The sequence below is a fragment of the Dendrobates tinctorius genome, unplaced genomic scaffold (assembly GCF_039654945.1).
Source record: "Dendrobates tinctorius isolate UK_male_01 unplaced genomic scaffold, ASM3965494v1 ptg000158l, whole genome shotgun sequence".
NCBI lineage: Eukaryota > Metazoa > Chordata > Amphibia > Anura > Dendrobatidae > Dendrobates > Dendrobates tinctorius.
In genome coordinates, this window is record NW_027361825.1 from 36,308,029 (window position 1) to 36,328,607 (window position 20,579).

The window sequence follows — 20,579 nt, forward strand, 5'->3', positions numbered from 1 at the left end:
TCCGCGCGTCTTTTGGACTATTGGAAATAGCCAAAAACGCGGACCTAAGTGGAAATTAATGAACATGCTGCATTTTTTTTACCGCTAAGCGTTTCCTTAGCGGTAAAAAACGCGTCCATTGGCACAAAAAGGCCAAAATGCATTAAAATGAATGAGATGCTTCTTTTAAGCGTTTTTGATGCGGTTTGACCCCGAAAAAAAGCATCAAAAACGTTTAAAAAAACGCTACGTGGGCGCACAGCCTTACTGTCTGAGGAAAAGGGAGGGACACAAAGTGCTTCTTTTGTACATCTTTTATAAACGGGTTAATGAACATAAAATCTGTGTATATACAGATATCTGTGTTTTGAGTGCACAGGTTAATTTTGCATGAAAGGGTTAGATTTTGAAGAATAATGTTTGAGGAGGTAAATTTGGAATACCTAAGTTTTAATTAGGGAATGTAATAGGCCTTTCTCAAAAGGTGTTTTTTGAGCAAACACTTGAATTTGTGGTCCTAGAGAATGAAACTGATTGTCTGGGGTAATGCATTCCAGAGAACTGGTGCAGTACTAGAAAAGTCTTAGACTGGGAGGTTCAGATAATGGAGGATATTGGTCTTGGTTCTTTAGACAAATGCAGAGGTGGTAGTTGAAGATGGAGGAGATTTATGTGCGGCGCAGTATAAAAACAAGATGTTCTGTTACTTGCAGTAAAGAATAATGACTTCAGAATTTCAAATGAAATGGTAAAATAAATATTCATTGGCGGTGTACCTCCAATTATAGAAAGCTTCTAATACATCACTGGTGGTAGCATGGGCAGCTCCTGATGTCTTCTCTCAACTTAATTGACTGATTATTTGATGACTCTGGCTTCTCTTTCAAGGCGTGGACTATATTATCCCATAAGTGAACATCCTGTAGGTTATTTACAGTATGCAGTGGATGGTACCTTCTAAATATGACCCAAGGAAGGAGAACCAGTGACCCAACGACAGTGTCTTTGGGTGCATGAAGCTCATTGGTGGCCGTGGGGAGTCAAAGTTAGCCCATCTATAGCAAAATTACTAAAAACGTTTGTTCTGAGGTCTTGTCGAGTCCACGTCTTGATAGGTTGGAACCATACACAATATTGGGCAATGTGGCTGATCGGTTTGCAGGGAAATAAACGCCCCGCCCACACTATTGTGACTAGTTATCAGCCCATTCCTGGGAGATTTTCTGTAACCTGCCTGACGCTCAGTACATAGTCTTGGGGAGAACTGAACTGGAACGCTCGTTGGACAGATTACTATGCCACCCACTCATAATTTCATTATTCTTGCTCATTGAATGTTTTCATTCAGCGTTGCATACTGCATCATTTCTAGGACAGATTGCTTCCCAGCCAAGGAGAGCGGACTGACCTTGGATCGGTGAGAATCCTATTCACAGCGCTGGTGAGGTGGGAGAGTTCACGAATAGATGTTTGCTGGCTGGATTGATGAAAGCTGGCCTTACGCTGGGATAGCGGTCATCTGAAAAAATCTCACATCCCCTCCCACCATTAAACGTATGGGTTTCATGGGTAGAGAGCAGTAAAGCCTCCAAACCCATAAGATATTGTAATTATTCACCTATCGTGTTCGGCTGGGAGTGATCTCAGCACTTTCTCTGCTGATCTCTTAAGGCCCTGTCTCAAATAGCGAGATCGCTGAAGCATCACTGATTTTGTGACGCAACAGCGACCTCGCCAGCGATCTCGTTACGTGTGACACTTAGCAGCAACCAGGCCCCCGCTGCGATCTCTCTGATCATGCTCGAATGTCCTGGGCCATTTTTTGATTGCTGGTGTCCCGCTGGCCAGCACGCATCGCTGTTTGGCACTGGCGAGCGACCTCATCCGAAATCATGGACGCAGGCGGGAGTCGTCAGAATCGCTGCTGTGTGACAAGGTCCTAACGACCGCCGAGGTCGTTATACGGATCGCTGGATCGTTGCTGCGTCGTTGGGTAAATCTGCCTGTTTGACAGCTTACTAGCGACCATTTAGCGACGAACCAGCGATCCTTACCAGGTTGTATCGTTGTCGGGATCGCTGGTGCGACGCGTAGTGTAACGGTACCCTTAGAGAGCACTGTAGAGAACTAATGTCAGACCACCTAGAGGTGGCATATCTTGTCTGGAGTTAGGGTACCGTTACACTTAAAGATGCACCAGCGATCCTGACAACGATACGACCTTGTCATGATCGCTGGTGAGCTGCCAAACAGGCAGCTTCACCAGCGATCAGCACCAGCGAGGACGCTGGTATCTAAGGTAAATATCGGGTTACTAAGGCCTGTTTCACACTTCCGTTTTTGACCATCAGTCAAAATCTGCCAGTTTTGCAAATAAACGGATCCGCCATTTTGGCGGATTTTAACTGACACAAAAAACTGATGTGTGAAACAGGCCTAAGCGGCGCGCGTCACTTAGTTACCCGATGTGTACCTTTTGAAACCTGCGTGCTCGCGCCGGGAGCTGCAAGCATGTAGGTTTCTAAGGTACACATCAGGTAACTAAGTGACGCGCCGCTTAGTAACCCGATATTTACCTTTAGATACCAGCTCCCAGCGCCTGCTTAGAGCGCTGGGAGCCTCACTGATCGTTGGCTCCCGCTGCCACACGCAGAGCAACGATCAAAAAATGGCCCAGGACGATCCTGAACGATCAGCGATACCCGGCAGGGGGCCCGGTCGCTGATGTGTGTCACACACAGCGATATCACTGGCAAGATCGCTGTGGCGTCACAAAATCAGCTATCTCGCTAGCGAGCTCGCTTTGTGTGACGGGGCCTTTAAGGTACTGTCACACTTAGCGATGTACCAGCGATCCCGACCAGCGATGTGACGCGGTCAGGATCGCTGGTACATCACTAAGTGGTCGCTAGTGAGCTGCCACACAGGCAGATCTCACCAGCGACATCGCTGGGGACAGGGGTCGCTACTTACCTGTCAGACGCGGCGATCCTGCGTCCTCCCGCCCGGCTCCACACTCGTCGCTCGTATCTCCACAGGAAGCGTCACAGGAAGCTGACGACGAGAAGCGGTCCTGAACGTTCTCGCGCGATCAGCGATAACCAGCGGGGGAGCGGGTCGTAGGTAAGTATCAGACACAGCGATGTCGCTAGCAATATCGCTATAACGTCACAAGTTATAGCGATATTGCTAGCGATATCGCTCAGTGTGACAGTACCTTTAGACACGCCAGATCCTTAACTATCCCAACAATCATCTGTTTTGGACTCCGTACACATTAGACTGTCGACCAAGCCCATCGTTGTCGGCAGGTTCAGCCAATGTTAATCTAATGTGGGTCAGGTTCTTGTAGGGACCTCTTATGTCTCTATCGGGGAAGCTGAAATCCATTACGACCAATTTTTCTTTGCTCTAATATCTGCCATCGGGTTCAGGTTAGGACACCCCTATACCGAGTAAATGATTGACATTCATGTAATGTGTATGGACACTTATAAGACTGTCGTCTTCATTCTAATTATATGTTGGGTTTATATGAGGAAATATGTTGCCAAAACAATGATTTTCTTTAAGCCTGCTTAAAAAAATAATTGCCCTGGCAAGCAAGCATTTTGTGTGTTTGCTGGCCAGCGTCGTCGCATGGTGACGTAGGTCACCCCCATTCATAGTGATTGTCATCCTCACTAGTCTTTCGATCGACTATCAAAGATACAGGCTTGTGGATCAAGGCATCACACCTTCTCTTTTGGATTGCACAATAATTAATAAATACTTTCATCTCCTTCACATATCGGAGTACAGAGTTCTTCATTGCTGACTTATATAAGGAGAGGACCCCTGCTTGGGCACCCATGACACCAGGAGTGCCATATACCCAATAAATCTAAACAGGCCTCTAGGCTAGGGTTGCATGCAGACTTCTACGACATCACTGTGCTACGTCTGGATGGTTTCTTTGACTCATCGCTACCCAACTAGACTGGATTGATCAGTCTCTCCCTATTCGTGTATAGAATGAGACCTGTCAATCAATCTGAGTTCAGTAAGGAGAAATTGAAGGGAGCCTCTCTGCGCCAGGCCTTCTCTTTGTGCAGAGTATGGTTTCTCTGAAAGCCACAGTTTACAGACTGGGTGCTTATCTTTCCTCAGTTCTAAGCATGGAATATTTTGGTTAGTGGGATGCCATTGATTCAGCTTTTGGAAGGGTGGATATTTTCTTTAGATAAGGAGGTGAGCAGAGTAGGGAGTCTTATTGACAGCGCTCAATGGTTGTGGGTCATTCCATGGTAGCTTACGTTACAACACAGTATAGTAATTTAACTTGCCTTCAGATGAAGTAAACCTATGGTAAAGTAACGCTTTGTAAGGTAAGCTACTATATTGTGTTGTAACGTAAGTTATCTGCATTTCTTGTTATAAAAACTGTTGCATTTAACTTGAGTGGTTAAAATAAATTTGTTAACGTTACTTGGACTATGGTGTTTTAATACAATAAAAACAGTGCTTCTCCCCTGTTTACTAGAACAGAAAATTTGGCAGTCTCATGATGGACAATTGCCTTTCCTTTTTTTGTAAGTTTCCAAGTAATAACACTATATTTTGTATTTAATTTTATTGTTGAAAAATCAAACTGTGTTGAAATCTATTGAGAATAGTTTAATGTACAATACACATTCACTCATTTTTGTGCCTGCCTTCAAAGAACAGTCTGTAGCCATTTTTTGGCTTGTGAATGTAATGTAAGTTACCTTGGAATGACCCTTGTCACATCTGGAGGTGAGCGATGCCCCATCCCAGTACGCCTTCTTGATCGTTGGGTATTGTGCACTTGTACTATTCATAGGACTCTTGTACAGTAGTTGCCAAGTGTGTCCATTTCCCTGCAGGTAAGTGGGGATGCAGTGTCTTTGTCATCGCTCACCTCTGCATGCAGAAGGTATAGCGCGCCACCAGGTACCTATTTAAAGTCTTGGTCATGTGTCACATTGATCCTGTAGTTGCAGTTTTCTGTGTATTGGTCGTGGGTTCTTTATTCTGTATGTGGACTGTTTCTGGCACAGATTGGGTTAACCATGGGTTTGGTTGATTATCTCTGGTTAGTAGTTTCAGTCCAGTAATTTATTAACCTGCAGTGTTAGTGATTACCCAGCTCACTGCAGTGGAAATGTAATGGGGACTCTGACTTCTGGAGAAAAATAAATCGCAGGATGTTCCCAATCATCCCCAAATCAGCCCATCCAAGAACCCACATTTGTATCCCTGTCTTGCAGAAAGATGGCAGTGGTTTCTCACCCTCGCCCTATGCCCGACACACAGATGGGTCAAGTTGCAGCATGAAGAAATGGGTTCATCTTATAGTAGTAGAAGGTGATAGAGACTGCATCATTGTGTGATCCAGAAAGGAACTCTGGTAACTTCCTGTTTAATGGTGCCAATCGATAACTGCTGTCATTTATCTGTGGTTTTCACACATTGCTGACCACCTTCTTGTTTGATGTGTAGGGCACTCACTTACTGAGGAGGGACTAAATCCCACCCCCACGTCATCTGTTGGTTTTAAAGAGACCCTACACTCCTATCACTAATAATGCATCTACATGCAATATACATCCCCCTGTGCCTGTGTGCGGCGTCTGCTTCATACATCCCTGTGCTTGTGTGCAGTGTCCGCTTCATGCCGTCCCATGCTAGTGTGTGGTGTCCGCTTCATACATCCCTGTGCTTGTGTGCGGTGTCCTTTTCATACCGTCCTTTGCTTGTGTGCGGTGTCCGCTTCATACCGTCCTATGCTTGGGTGTGCTGTCCTCTTCGTACCGTCCTGTGCTTGTGTGCGGTGTCCTCTTCGTACCGTCCTGTGCTTGTGTGCGTTGTCCTCTTCGTACCGTCCTGTGCTTGTGTGCGGTGTCCTCTTCGTACCGTCCTGTGCTTGTGTGCGGTGTCCTCTTCGTACCGTCCTGTGCTTGTGTGCGGTGTCCTCTTCGTACCGTCCTGTGCTTGTGTGCGGTGTCCTCTTTGTACCGTCCTGTGCTTGTGTGCGGTGTCCTCTTTGTACCGTCCTGTGCTTGTGTGCGGTGTCCTCTTCGTACCGTCCTGTGCTTGTGTGCGGTGTCCTCTTCGTACCGTCCTGTGCTTGTGTGCGGTGTCCTCTTCGTACCGTCCTGTGCTTGTGTGCGGTGTCCTCTTCGTACCGTCCTGTGCTTGTGTGCGGTGTCCTCTTCGTACCGTCCTGTGCTTGTGTGCGGTGTCCTCTTCGTACCGTCCTGTGCTTGTGTGCGGTGTCCTCTTCGTACCGTCCTGTGCTTGTGTGCGGTGTCCTCTTCGTACCGTCCTGCGCTTGTGTGCGGTGTCCTCTTCGTACCGTCCTGCGCTTGTGTGCGGTGTCCTCGTCGTACCGTCCTGCGCTTGTGTGCGGTGTCCGCTTCGTACCGTCCTGCGCGTGTGTGCGGTGTCCGCTTCGTACCGTCCTGCGCGTGTGTGCGGTGTCCGCTTCGTACCGTCCTGCGCTTGTGTGCGGTGTCCGCTTCGTACCGTCCTGCGCTTGTGTGCGGTGTCCGCTTCGTACCGTCCTGCGCTTGTGTGCGGTGTCCGCTTCGTACCGTCCTGCGCTTGTGTGCGGTGTCCGCTTCGTACCGTCCTGCGCTTGTGTGCGGTGTCCGCTTCGTACCGTCCTGCGCTTGTGTGCGGTGTCCGCTTCGTACCGTCCTGCGCTTGTGTGCGGTGTCCGCTTCGTACCGTCCTGCGCTTGTGTGCGGTGTCCGCTTCGTACCGTTCTGCGCTTGTGTGCGGTGTCCGCTTCGTACCGTCCTGCGCTTGTGTGCGGTGTCCGCGTCGTACCGTCCTGCGCTTGTGTGCGGTGTCCGCGTCGTACCGTCCTGCGCTTGTGTGCGGTGTCCGCGTCGTACCGTCCTGCGCTTGTGTGCGGTGTCCGCGTCGTACCGCCCCGTGCTTGTATGCAGAGGAGAATACGCTTTATGCAATGTATATAGAGATAAGGGCGCACCACAATATGACTAACATAATGGGAGGTGCAAAACCAGTAGCAAAATGAACAGTCAAAAAAAGAAAAGAAAAAAGCGCTACTGTAAGTATGCACACTACACCATAATGAGACAAACGTGAATACAGCTTTTATTGGTACACAATATAAACAAGCTAAAACATAATTAAAACATGGACTCGGTACTGGGTACCTGCCAAGGCATGGAGAGGAAAAATACCAATAGATGTGGCACAATGACCAATATTAATAAATAATACATGATACAATGATACAGTAGTCATATATGGTAAATCTGACAACTGATGTCTGCAGGGGAAAAGAAATTCATCCAATAATTGATGAGGAAAGCCATATCAGTCATGTGAGTATGTGACTCACAGCATGAAATAAGAGTAGAATGAATCATGCATAAGGACCCACTAATTTGTTATAGAGGGGCTGCAAAAGGATCAAGAATGTCAAAAAATGGGATCAAAGAAATGAGATGATCCAAATTAATATAAGAGCCAAAGAAGATGTAACGACCCATGGATGGGTGCCTTTTGGTAAAACGCTCCCTCCAGTTGGGTTTGTACTATACTTCATGTCTTGGGGTTTCTGGGAGCTAAATTGTTTTTTTTTTTACTCCTGTGGATTATTATTCTATATACCTCATGGGTCTTGTTACATCTTCTTTGGCTCTTATATTAATTTGGATCTCATTTCCTTGATCCCATTTTTTGACATTTTTGATCCTTTTGCAGCCCCTCTATTACAACTAAATGGGTCCTTAAGCATGATTTGTTCTACTCTTAATTCATGCTGTGAGTCACATACTCACATGACTGATATGGCTTTTCTTATCGATTATTGGATGAATTTCTTTTCCCCTGCAGACATCAGTTGTCAGGTTTACCATATATGATTATTGTATTATTGTATCATGTATTTATTAATATTGGTCATTGTGCCACATCTATTGGTATTTTTCCTCTCCATACCTTGGCAGGTACCCAGTACCGAGTCCATGTTTTAATTATGTTTTAGCTTGCACTTGTTTATATTGTGTGCCAATAAAAGCTGTGTTCACGTTTGTCTGATATATTATGGTGTAGTGTGCCTACTTACGGTAGCACTTTTTTCTTTTCCTTTTTTGAATACGCTCTATGCCGCCCCATTCTTTTTCTAGACAGAGTAAGCTATTGTATATTAATTTATTTATTTATTTTTAAGAACGCATTCTCGCATGTGAAACTTTTTCTATCACTATTATGGACTTGCTCTCTGTGCAGCCCCTTACGTATGCATTTAAAATTGGATATGAACGAGGGCTTGCCCGCTGTCCCTACAGCTCGCTAAGTAAATATTATTTTTAATTTATTATGCTTTGCTTATATAACGTTAACATATTCCGCAGCACTTTACAAATATCATCACTGTCCCCATCGGGGCTCACAATATAAACTCGCCATCAGTATGTCTTTTACTTGCAACCCTAGTAATTAGCACATTTTGGAGTCTGTGTTCTCATAACTCCTGTGTTGCATCGTTCCTCTGTTATTCCTCCTGCACATTTATGTATAAATGGGTGTTACCATTTTATAGGAGGAGTATGACACCGGCCCCACTGATTGGTCAGTATAGAGACACGCCCCCAACTTTTGCAGCAGAGACACAGGGGCCCTAGAGGGAAGGGGGCCCTTTTCTACTGCCAAAGCAGGTGTAATTTTTCATTTTTAGGAGCTCTTGGGCTGCTAAAGGGCCCGTATTATCTTGGACAGGGGTCCTTTTCAGTGTGTGTCCACAAGTGAGTAGGAATGCTGTTATTTAATAGGATGGACATGTCTGGAAAGCCATCACGTGACAATATACAGTCGCCGTCTGTTCTTTTGGGACTGAGTGCATATCACATGGTCAACCATTGGTGTGAGTGGCTGCCATGGTGAGTGATATTTCCATTGCACGAGCCTGATGCTGGCCAGACATTTCTACCGTCTGGTCGGATGCAGTTCTTCTCCGGTCTGACTGCCAGGATGTCTCCATGATGCATTCAGGGGCTGTAGACCCTCGTCTGCCCTATAACTGAGGGCTGAGACATGATGCAGGACCTGATGGCTCCCGGGCTCTTGTGATCCCATGGATTGTGTTGTGATGGAAAGGACTAGTTAATAGTTAACCTGCATGAATTGTGAACGCAGCCAGGGGCCTCTGATACTTGGCATGCCCCTTTGCTTCCTCTGCATACATGGCACTGTGCTTCTACCTTGCTGGCAGCGTGGGATTGTTCTGTGCCTGCCTTTGCGTAGGCTTCAGCTCTTTCTCTGCTGGTTTATGATATCCTGATCTACCAGCTGCTCTGTTTTCATAGCTATCACCCAGAAAAAGGTAGAAAGCTTTCCATAAAGCTTGCAATCTGTTGTACTGCCATAGACCCTGATGGTTATCTGATGGAACAAGCGCCAAAATCTGGCAGAAAAGTTGCTGTTTGCCTCCATATCAAAATATGAAGACATAAACAGGTGCAGTAAAGCACCGTAGACTTAAGAAGGGTATAATGTCTGTAGCTGGGGTCCTATTATGCCCAGACGTCACCTAATCCTTCTACAAGAGACTACCACTGCTGCGTAGTAGTCCTAGAGGACACACATGGTATTCTTATCATGGGGCTCTAGCAAATAACATTTAGGCCACAGTCACACGTTCAGTATTTCCCAGCAGTATTTGTAACCCAAAACCAGGAGTGGGTGATAAATCCAGAAGTGGTGATGTGTTTCTATTATACTTTTTCTCTGATTGTTCCACTCCTGATATTGGCTTAAACATAACTTATATAAAATACTGAACGTGTGACCGTAGCCTTAGGCTGGGGCTACATGGCAATTTTGGAAGCAACACTTGCTGCACTACCAAAGATCGTCTTGTGCCGCAATGCAAGTGAATGGTGCTGCATTATGACCTCTAGATCACAAAAAGTTGGAATGAGTTAGATTTTTTACAGCGTGCTTGTCCAGGAGCCCTAGAGATGACAATGTGAGTCCCTTTTGCTTGCTGTGATGTAGTAAAGGCACAAAGCGATTTTGGCTGCACAACGTGTTACATCTAAAATTTCTGTCTAGCCCCAGTCTTATGAGCAGGAGGGAGTATGGCCCCCCAAAGAACTATTTCAGTAATAAGATGTCAACTTTTATCTACAGGATCGGTGATAACTTGTATATCAGTGGAGGTCTAGCCGCTAGGACTCCCCCACCAATTACCAGAAAGTGGAACTTTTATTCCCTTTCTGGGTGGAGCTGCACTCGAGCATTGGCTCTGCCACGCCATGCCCACAAGCGCCCGTTCTGACAGATGGTCGGAGTCCACTCCTTTCTTTTAATACCCTGTAAACTCATCCAGTAATCCATCCAAAGGGTGCTGTACACACTAGATATGTGTCCGCCAAGCTGGACAATTTTGGCACTATCCTCTGTAATGGGGGATCCAGACTTTACCCTGATGGCAAATGTTATTAGGATCATGTTGAACGTCAGCATGTCTCATTCTTTGGGAGGTGGCAAGGATGTTGAGGATAGGGGCTTATCTGCATTAAGAACTTATGCATTTATTTGGAGCGGTCAAGAGAAATAACATTCAGGCAATGGGCAGTTGAAACTTTCCATGATTTGCACGGCGGTGGCTTATATTTGGAGGGACTTCTACGTGTCGGTGATGAAAGGGGTCGGGGTCCTTATTTAAGCTGTGAAATGGGGGCTTATCTAGTGGGGTAGGTCAAAATGAAACTTTTGGGATACGGATAAACCTATGATTGCGAGTGTCGTCCGGCAACATAGCAGTTCTCACAGTGTTGACCTTTTAACGCTTTAAACCCCGCACTATCATTTGATCACTTTCTTAATGCATCGGACATTAAACTTCCCCCCCCCCCCCCCCGCCGTTGCTGTCCTCGCCTTTTTAACCCCTTGTCACCGGCCACCGGGTCCATGTGTTCTGTAAGCCCAGCTGTGACATTTTGGAGCCATGGACTGCTCCAGCATTGTCTTTGATGGTGATGGGAACCGTGCGCTGGCGTGTGGGAGGGGGGATGTAATCCCACTTAGTATTCAGTGGACGAGTATGGTAGTATTACTAGGCAGCCCACGGCTCAGCTTCCTCCTCTCATTCACCAGACTGTGTATCTCTGGCCAGGGAGAGGACGGATCCTATGAAATGGGGACTGCAGATAGCAGGTGATTGTGTGATTGTGCACGATGAGGGTTGTTGTATGTGGGAAGTCTAGTGCTGCAGGATTACTCCTCCATACTGCAGCTCCGTGTATACAGCTAGAATTGTGTGCATCGGTGTGTACGGGCTCCTGCATCAATGATTTATGTTATACCGCCACATAATGCAACCTGTTATAGCTGTGCCGTCCTCCCCAGGCAGAGTTGAAGTAGAGGGGTAGGGGTCGCACTTGTTACCCCAGTTCTAGGGATGTTTCTATACTGGGGTAATGTATTTTTTTAGTTAGAGACTACTTAGGGCAACGCGATTATTAACGGATTGCACATCACTATATATTAAGTGTCAGGCGACACAGCACAGGCAGCGACTCCCTGGGGGCTGCTTTCCGTTCGCCTACTGCACCCGCATTTAATAGCCATTTTGGGGACGGCGTGCTGCTGTGCCAGCTTTTCTCGTTCTATCCGCATGCTGCTAGGGTGGAGCCTATGAAATGATATCACCCGCCGTAAAAATGATGTCATGCAGAAAATTATGTACACCCACCGAGCACAGCGACATCCCCTTTAAATATTTTATGGGTTACGCAAAGCAGTGCATGCAGGATTTGTGTGTTTTTTTGTTTTTTTTTCCTTTTAAAGGGAAAGCAGCTAAAGGTCATGCAGTCACATTTAATAATTAAAAGCTCAGGATCTCATCTGTAATGTCCACTCCTCGGTGCTGCGCCTACGTCGGGGGGGGGATGTATTGGAGGTGAATGATTGTCTTGACCCAGGATATGTCATTCGATGATTCCTATCCTGTTCCATCACTGACATTGATGGTATAGTCCTCTTAAATTTCCTGTCTCTTGCCTTGTTTGTCACGGCTAGCCATTTTGTCTTTAGATTTAGGAAGAATTTGGTCGCACACTATATTGCGTCGCACACGATGCATTAATGTACTTAAAGCTATATTATGCTCATCGTTGTGTGGTTGGTGCATAACTACTACTCCCAGCATACCAGTTGTAAACCACAGATGTAAATAAACGTCTCAAAGGGGGTCGTAAAAATGGATGGACAATCCTTTACCTGGCAATACACCGACGGACTGTAATTCTGCTTGATTCCCACTTAGATGTGCATGCACAATACGGCTAAGCATGCATATCTTCCCATACATATGGGGGCCTCCCGACTGAATATGTCCTGAACACATAAGGATGGTACGGATGGTATTTAGTCACCCAATGTTTTCTTTAAGCGAGGAGATAAGCTGCTGTAAAAGAAAACCGGCAGCAACTCTCTCATAGAGCGTTCAGCCGAGTGTCCATGTGTATCACTGAATCAGGGAGAGAGCTGTCAATCAATCGTTCAGTAAACAGCTGTCTAATATGCATTTATCCCACTTTAGCCCATAAACATCTCTGACAATGGCCTATCTTCACTTGAGAACAAAACGATGGGGCATATTAAAATTTGATATGCCCAACCTTTGCTTCCCTTACATTTTCTGAATAAATGCCTACCAAATTCACATTAGATGGTTGTCCATTTCCTCTAAAATCATCTGTCCAATGATATAGGACGATCTGCAGGTGCGGCACCCGTGAGATCCAGTTTTGTCATGGGGGTTTAAATGGGTTATATAGAGAAATTTTCTATTTATTCCTTTTACTCATTTCTGCACTTTATATTTTCATTCTGTATTCTTGAGGTTACAAACCCCCCCCCCCCCCCACCGGTCGTGTAATTTTGTCGTTCTGGACTATGAAATAACGGTCATTTCTGGACGCATTTGTTTCCTCGGTCAGACGCGCCCGTTGTGCCGTCCTCCCTTCACACCATACGCCTCTGTAATGTGAGTACTTGGGGCATTGGGCAACATGACGTACGCCTAGTCTAAAACTGAAGGCATCACAGTTGTCAGGCTGGCGCGTTTGGATGATAAATCAGGCGGTGGGCCACTGCTCTCAGCTGCCTTTGTAATGAACGCCTTCCTCCTCGGGTGCAGAATGCGTTTCTCTGTATTTGTGCTCTGATTTTGCGCAGAATTCCTTGTACTTCATGCTGAATATCTTTCTTTCCCATAGGTACAGAAATCCCTTTGTTGCCTTATCCTTACCTCCGCACCTTGGATCAGAGCTGGGGAATATTTACATGGAGGATTACACGTGGATGGCTGCTTGAGACTGCTTACCAGAGATGGAAGAAACCCAATGTGAGTACGGCCACACTGTCCCATCATGTCTGATGAAACGCGCTGTAAACACGGCTTAAAACTAGTTTATAATGTGTACCTAATCAATGTGTTGCTAAGCGTGCACTTTTAAAGAGAAATATGTAGATAGATAGAAAAAAGGCCCACGTTAATGCTGCTTCTACACTAACCTGACAGGAAGTGTGCGCAGTCAACAGGTATCGTGCATGATATCGTCTATAATAAGACAGGTGCGTTATACCTGCCAATCGTACACACATCCCTGCAGATATAATTGGAAGAACGGCACATGACCACTTAGACCATTGACTGGCTGCAGTGGTCATGAGAATCAATGGTTTAAGTGGTCATGTGTTCTACATCCATGTGACCACTGCAGCCAGTCACTATCTTATGCCATACATCTACATAATAATCTTTATTAATCTTTATTTTTATATAGCGCTAACATATTCCGCAGCGCTTTACAGTTTGCACACATTATCATCACTGTCGCAATCTAAAATCCCTAATAGTGTGTCTTTGGAATGTGGGAGGAAACCCACGCAAACACGGGAGGAGAACATACAAACTCCTTGCTGATATTGTCCTTGGTGGGATTCGAACCCAGTACTCCAGTGCTGCAAGTTGCAGTGCTAACCACTGAGCCACCGTGCTGCCTATCTACATTACCATTACAGCCAATCACTGGCCTCGGCGGTTAAGTGCTCTACATCCATTTGACTACAGCAGCCAATTAAGTCTCAGCAGTCATGTTGCCTACATCCATATAACCGCTGCAGCCAATCACTGGCCTCGGTTCTCATGTCTGATACATCCATGTGACCATTGCAGCCAATCTCTAACTTCAGTGCTCATGTGCCTTGCATCTGTGACCTCTGCAGCCAAACACTGGCCTCAGTTCTCTTGTGTGATACATCCATGTGACCTCTGCAGCCAATCACTAATTTCTGTGCTCATGTGCCTTGCATCTGTGACCTCTGCAGTCAATCACTGGACTCGGGTCATGAGCCATACATCCTCATGAGCACTGCAGCTTTAGAGTTCATGTGCTGTACATCCATTTTAACAATGCATTCAATCACTGGCCTAAGTGGTCATGTATTTTACGTTCTAGTATCACCCCTTCAACCAGAGATTGGCTGCATTGGTCTTTTGGACCTAGCACCTTTTATAAACGTGGTCAAATAGTCCTGATGTCTATGGTCCTGGTGAACATGACCTTTGAAGACTTTTTTTTTTTTTGTTGGTAGTTTTGAAACATATTTGCTCTATGGATGTCAAGCTTGTAATCTGAACAAACCAAAATTCGTTCTGCACCTATTTATTTTTCTTTTTAAACTGTTTTATGTATTTTCATCGGCCTTGCATCTGTAGCGTGTCCCATCCAGTGATCGGCGGTTATCATGCTATTTGACCTGTGTCATCGCTGCTTTTTCTCATTGAGCATTAATCACCCGTGCACCAGGTTTTTAATCAGTAATTACAGTTTCCACTGGAGGAGGTTGAGCTCTCACGTTAAAGAAAATCCTAATAAATACGGGGGATTGAGAACAGTCACATTTTCCAGTTCCAGTTATTAAATCTCTTTAGTGTTTTTTTTTCTTTTTTTTTTTTCTTTTTTTTTTTCGTTCAGTTGATGAGCCAATTTCTGTAATACGCAAAGGGAAATAATCTGTTTTATTTCTTTTGGTCAAATCAGTACAAATAAAGCAGCATTCTGCGTGCACTACGCTCAGTGGGCCGGATTTAGATGGATTCAATAATCCACAGTTTAGATTAAAGGATTTTTTTTAGTGAGATTGGGTAGCTGTTTGGCGGAGCGAGTATAAAACCATTAGCGGAAGAGATTTTACATCCTGCTGCTGAGGGACAAGATGGTGGGCCCCTCTATATTACTGTAGGGACTTATTGCAGAGCGGAACGCCTACCCCTGAAACTGTGTCTTAGGTCAACTTCCAGATCATCTTCTACGGATCTCATTGTCTCTTATTAGTTTAGCCTTGTCCAAAAGCCACAAGAACTGCTCATGATACAGTGGGGAAAATAAGTATTTGATACACTGCCGGTTTCACATGTTTTCCCACCTACAAAGAATGGAGAGGTCTGTAATTTTTATTGTAGGTACACTTCAACTGTGAGAGACAGAATCTAAAAATAAAAAAAAAACAGAAGATCACATTGTATGATTTTTACATAATTAATTTGCAGGACCTTGGAATGCTTCTTACGGAGCCACTCCTCAGTTTCCCAGGCTGTGTGTTTCGGCTGTCATGCTGGAAGACCCAGCCACAACCCTATCTTCAATGCTCTTACTGAGGGAAGGAGGTTGTTCACCAAATTCTTGGGATACATGACCTCATCCATCCTCTCTTCAATATGGTGCAGTCGTCCTGTCCCTTTTGCGGAAAAGCACCCCCAAAGTATGTTTTCCCCATCATTCCTCACGGTTGGGACGTTGTTCTTGGGGTTGTACTCAACCTCCTTCCTCCAAATACGACGAGTGTAGTTGATACTAAAAAGGTCTATTTTGGTCTCATCTGACCATATGGCCTTCTCCCATGCCTACTCTAGCTTATCCAGATGGTCATTGGCAAACTTCAAACGGGTCTGGATATGTGCTGGTGTGCAAATTACAGAAAACTGACGGCACATCTAGAACTAGTCTGAACAGGTGCATACCAAAAAACAGCTTGCATATCAAAATTAGGAAATGGTTGCACTCACTTGCATTAAGGCATATCAATGTGAAATACATGAAGTGTGAATAGTGTAATGGCTTTTGAAATTTAGGAAAAACACATGAGATACTTGGCACAAAATTTGGCCAAAAAATGTGAGCCCATTCACCAACGTCAAGGTGATCTCACTGAATGGGTCGCTGACCTGACTGCCAAATGTGAACACTTACCTATGGCTAATAACTTAGTAAAGCCTGTATTTATAGGAAGGTCAGAACCAAATGTGATTGTATGGAATTAAAATCACAGCATTGTGATTTCTTTGGACCTGCGGATTTACCTGCGGATTCTGCTGTGGATTTTTCCCCACGGATTTTGCAAAATCCGCAGGTCAAAAGACCTGCGGTTTATCTGCGGATTAGCATGCTGTTTTCCCCTGCGGTTTGACACCTCTACAATGGAGAAGGTGTGAAACTGCTGCGGATTCCACACAAAGAAGTGACATGCTGTGGTTTTGAAACCGCAGCAAATCCGCGTGGAAAAATCCGCACCGTGTGCACTGCAGTTTTTGCTTTCCATTGAAAATAAAGGTACTGTACACCGCAGCAAAAAAATCTGCGGATCCACAGAGCCAAATCCGCTGCGGATACGCAGCAGAATCCGCAGCGTGTGCACACACCCTTATGCAAAACTGTGTTTATGGTGAAGATGGGATAAATGTATGCTTTTCTCCAGGAAAACTGACTCGTACTCCAGATGTGTCCATGGACCCCCTTATACACCTAGTCAAGGACAAAAGACTGTCTTTATGGCCTCCATCAGGCTGCTTTATGTTGGTATAATATTCTTTCATGGAGCTTGCCAATATCACCATGCACTAGTATACATTGTCGACATTTATCGGAAAATCCCCTTGACGTGTGTCTTGCATTGTGTGAATAGTTCCTTAGGAGAAATGTTCATATGGAAAGTATGGGGAGGAGATTGCACAACTTTGTTCTGCTCTATTTTCAAGTCCAAGACAAGCCACATTGGTAATCCTAGGCCCTGCAAATCTACATTCCGGCATCTACAACACCTCTTCTGATTATTAGACCCAGTGTAACGTGCACACGCATGATGTCGCATCCAGCTTACCTGTCAATAGGGCAGCCGGGGATGTCGGCAGGTAGGAAGTTTATAAAGTCAAGGACTACCGATGTGGCCACAAGACCAGGTTCTTGCAAATCTTTTTGCTCAATTCTGGTATTTTGCAACCCCTGCTGGTTCAGTGTCTGGCTGAAACATGGTCTGCTGAGGTTAATTGCGGAGCCCAAGAATGACCTCTACACAGTGTTCAGATACTTTGTATTTCTGGTTACCAGGTAACAGCTGATCAATGGGGGGTGTCAGGTGTCGGGCCCCCATCGATCTGTTATTGATGACCTAGCCTAAGGATGGGTAATCAATATCGTAGCCTTGGACAGCCACATTAATCTAGCCTAGTGATGGATTGCTTAGCCTATCTATTATGGCAGTGTCTGTCGGCAGATTGCTGACTATTTCTTTAGCCCCCCATTCACATTATATATGTTTTCGGCCCCCGACTCACCAATACACAGACAAGCGCTCCTTCATTCTCTATGACAAAGCCAATGCCAGACCCCTCTACAACAGAGAACAAAAGTATCTGCTGTTGGAAATCCAACATGTCCTTCTCTCCAACATAATTTGTCGGGAGGGGTGGTCTCGTGACAAGAGCCCCCCCCCCCATATAGCCATCAGTCTCCACAGACTTTACTGTAACGTGTGTTAAGGGCATGTCACACTAAGAGATATCGCTAGCAATATCGCTATAACTAGTGACGTTATAGCGATATTGCTAGCGATATCGCTGTGTGAGATACTTACCTACGACCGGCTCCCCTGCTGGTTATCGCTGATCGCGCGAGAACGTTCAGGACTGTTTCTCGTCGTCAGCTTCCTGCGGCGCTTCCTGCTGTGAAGACGAGCGACGCGTGGAGCCGGGCGGGAGGACGCAGGATCGCCTGGTGTGACAGGTAAGTAGCGATCCCCGTCCCCAGCGATGTCGCTAGTGAGATCTGCCTATGTGGCAGCTCACTAGCGACTACTTAGCGATGTACCAGCGATCCTGACCCCGTCATATCGCTGGTCGGGATCGCTGGTACATCGCTAAGTGTGACAGTACCTTTAGGCTGGCCGTTAGTGGATGCCATAGGAATCGGACTAGGTAGGATTAGGATTCAACTTGTCGTCAGTACAAGACCCGTAAAGTAAACTTTCATCCATGTATCATCCAGATACATATAGTATAATATACTTTACAAAAGTGAACCTCCCCTTTTAAGTGCTCCCATAAGTTCGAGGTGTGAAATATGAAAATTATTAGTGTCTCTGTAGTGTATTCCTGGCTCTGTTTATGACCTTAAGCTATAAATCTGTTTTGCTGGAAGCTTATTTGGCCACCTGGAGTGCTATTGTGATGACCTCCAAGGACCAATATTCCTTATTTACCCTGTGATGGTGTATTCCCCAGGACTGTACTGAGAGGAAGATAAACATCCTATCATAAGAATACAGGAAGATAATATCGGGGGCGGGGGGGGGACGGGACTGTTGATTGTATTGTTTCATGAGCCCCCTGAAGAGCAATAGATGCACAATGTACCTTTAATATATGTAAATCTGCAGAAGATTTCACTTTCCTGTCTGATATTGTCCGGCAAATATGCCAAAATTATATTTGAGTACACCTTCTGTTCATTGTATTTTAGGGAACATTTCTGACACAAGTATTGCCTTTTTTAACGAAGTACAAGTCCCAGAATGCTCTGCCAGCCATATTGAAATTGTATTTTTTTTTTTTTTAACCTGTTCAAAGTTTGTTTGCTGTCATGGATAATAACATCATTTAATCATGTGTTTAACACTGATGTGGCATAAGGCAGGTTTAAAATCACTTAAGTTTTTGCTCACCATCTGAGAACAGCATGATGTCGGAGCACAGACCCTGATTCCATCGATATATCACTTATGGGGTTGCTTGTGGCTGTTTTGATTAAATCACAGTTTTCTCTGCTGCTGATCTAGCTGAGCTGTGTATAACTCTGCCCACACCAATGATTGACCACTTTGGCTGCTTCTGCAATATACACAATCATTAGTGGGGGTGGGGTTATGCATATGGAGGACTACATTGCATAAGACAACTAGTCCTCAAGTGATAATCTCCTGCTGATGAAACTTTTAATTTAACCATACTAAAGCAAGCAGCCCAGTAAGTGACACATCGCTGAAATCAATGTCTCAGACTCTACTTTATGCTACTCTTGGTTTAGGTGACTAAAACTTGTCAAAAAATTCCCTTTAAACAACTAGACGAGAGGTCTGCAAACGTTTTTGTAAAATAAAATCTAAAATAAAAAAATGTGCAGGATCTTGTCACAGATTACACCTCCAAAGCACGCCAGGATTATCTGCCAGTATATACATGGCGACGACTGCCTGTCCGTGCGCTGTCAATAACGTGATTACGCAACGGTGACGGAACGATTGTATTGGCAAATACTGTCCCAATGTTCATAAATGAGTGCTAAACACCTTGTATATGGTGCATTAACCAGACCAAATTGGCATGGCTAAATGCACAGCTAAGGGTACTTCACACATAGCAAGATCTCTAGCGCGTCACCAATTTTGTGACGCAACAGCAATCTCGCTACATGTGACGCGCAGCAGCGACCGGTCCCCCTGCTGGATATCGCTGATCGTGCAGCAATGTCCTGGGCCATTTTTTCGTCGTCGGCGTCCCGCTGGCCAGCGCCCATCGCTGTGTTTGATCGCTGGATCGTTGCTGCGTCGCTGAAGAGATCTGTCTGTTTGGCAGCTTACTAGCGATCATTTAGCGACGCACCAGCGATCACTACCAGGTCATATTGTTGTCGGGATCGCTGGTGTGTCGCTAAGTGAAACGGGACCCTTAGGGTACTGTCACACTTAGCGATGTACCAGCGATCCCGACCAGCGATATGACGCGGTCAGGATCGCTGGTACATCGCTAAGTGGTCGCTAGTGAGCTGCCACACAGGTAGATCTCACTAGCGACATCGCAGGGGTCGGGGGTCGCTACTTACCTGTCACACCAGGCGATCCTGCGTCCTCCCACCCGGCTCCACGCGTCGCTCGTCGTCACAGCAGGAAGCGCCGCAGGAAGCTGACGACGAGAAACAGTCCAGGACGTTCTCGCGCGATCAGCGATAACCAGCGGGCGAGCGGGTCGTAGGTAAGTATCAGACACAGCGATATCGCTAGCAATATCGCTATAACGTCACAAGTTTTAGCGATATTGCTAGCGATATCTCTTAGTGTGATATGCCCTTTAGTCTCTTGCTAGTCAGTACGTTACTGCATAAGGAATTGTTGACCTGGAGAGGTTTAGTAAAGGGGCCTGCAGCAGGTAGATAGGGGAGAGGATCCTGCTGTAACCACCTGCCGCTGTGTACAGACAGACTCGACAGTGAGGA

General features: G+C 45.6%; 1 protein-coding gene across 5 annotated transcripts in view; it reads left to right on the forward strand.

The window, feature by feature from the left end:
* SIPA1L3 (signal induced proliferation associated 1 like 3) overlaps positions 1 to 20,579 on the forward strand; it is a 133,706-nt gene that overhangs the window by 15,725 nt on the left and 97,402 nt on the right. For 4 of the 5 annotated variants that reach the window (XM_073549321.1, XM_073549318.1, XM_073549323.1 and 1 more), the window contains exon 2: positions 13,248 to 13,375. The gene's annotated coding sequence lies outside the window, so the exon portion shown is untranslated. Of the gene's footprint in view, positions 1 to 11,071; positions 11,182 to 13,247; positions 13,376 to 20,579 lie in introns of those variants that run through there. The other variant, XM_073549320.1, reaches the window with a different exon arrangement.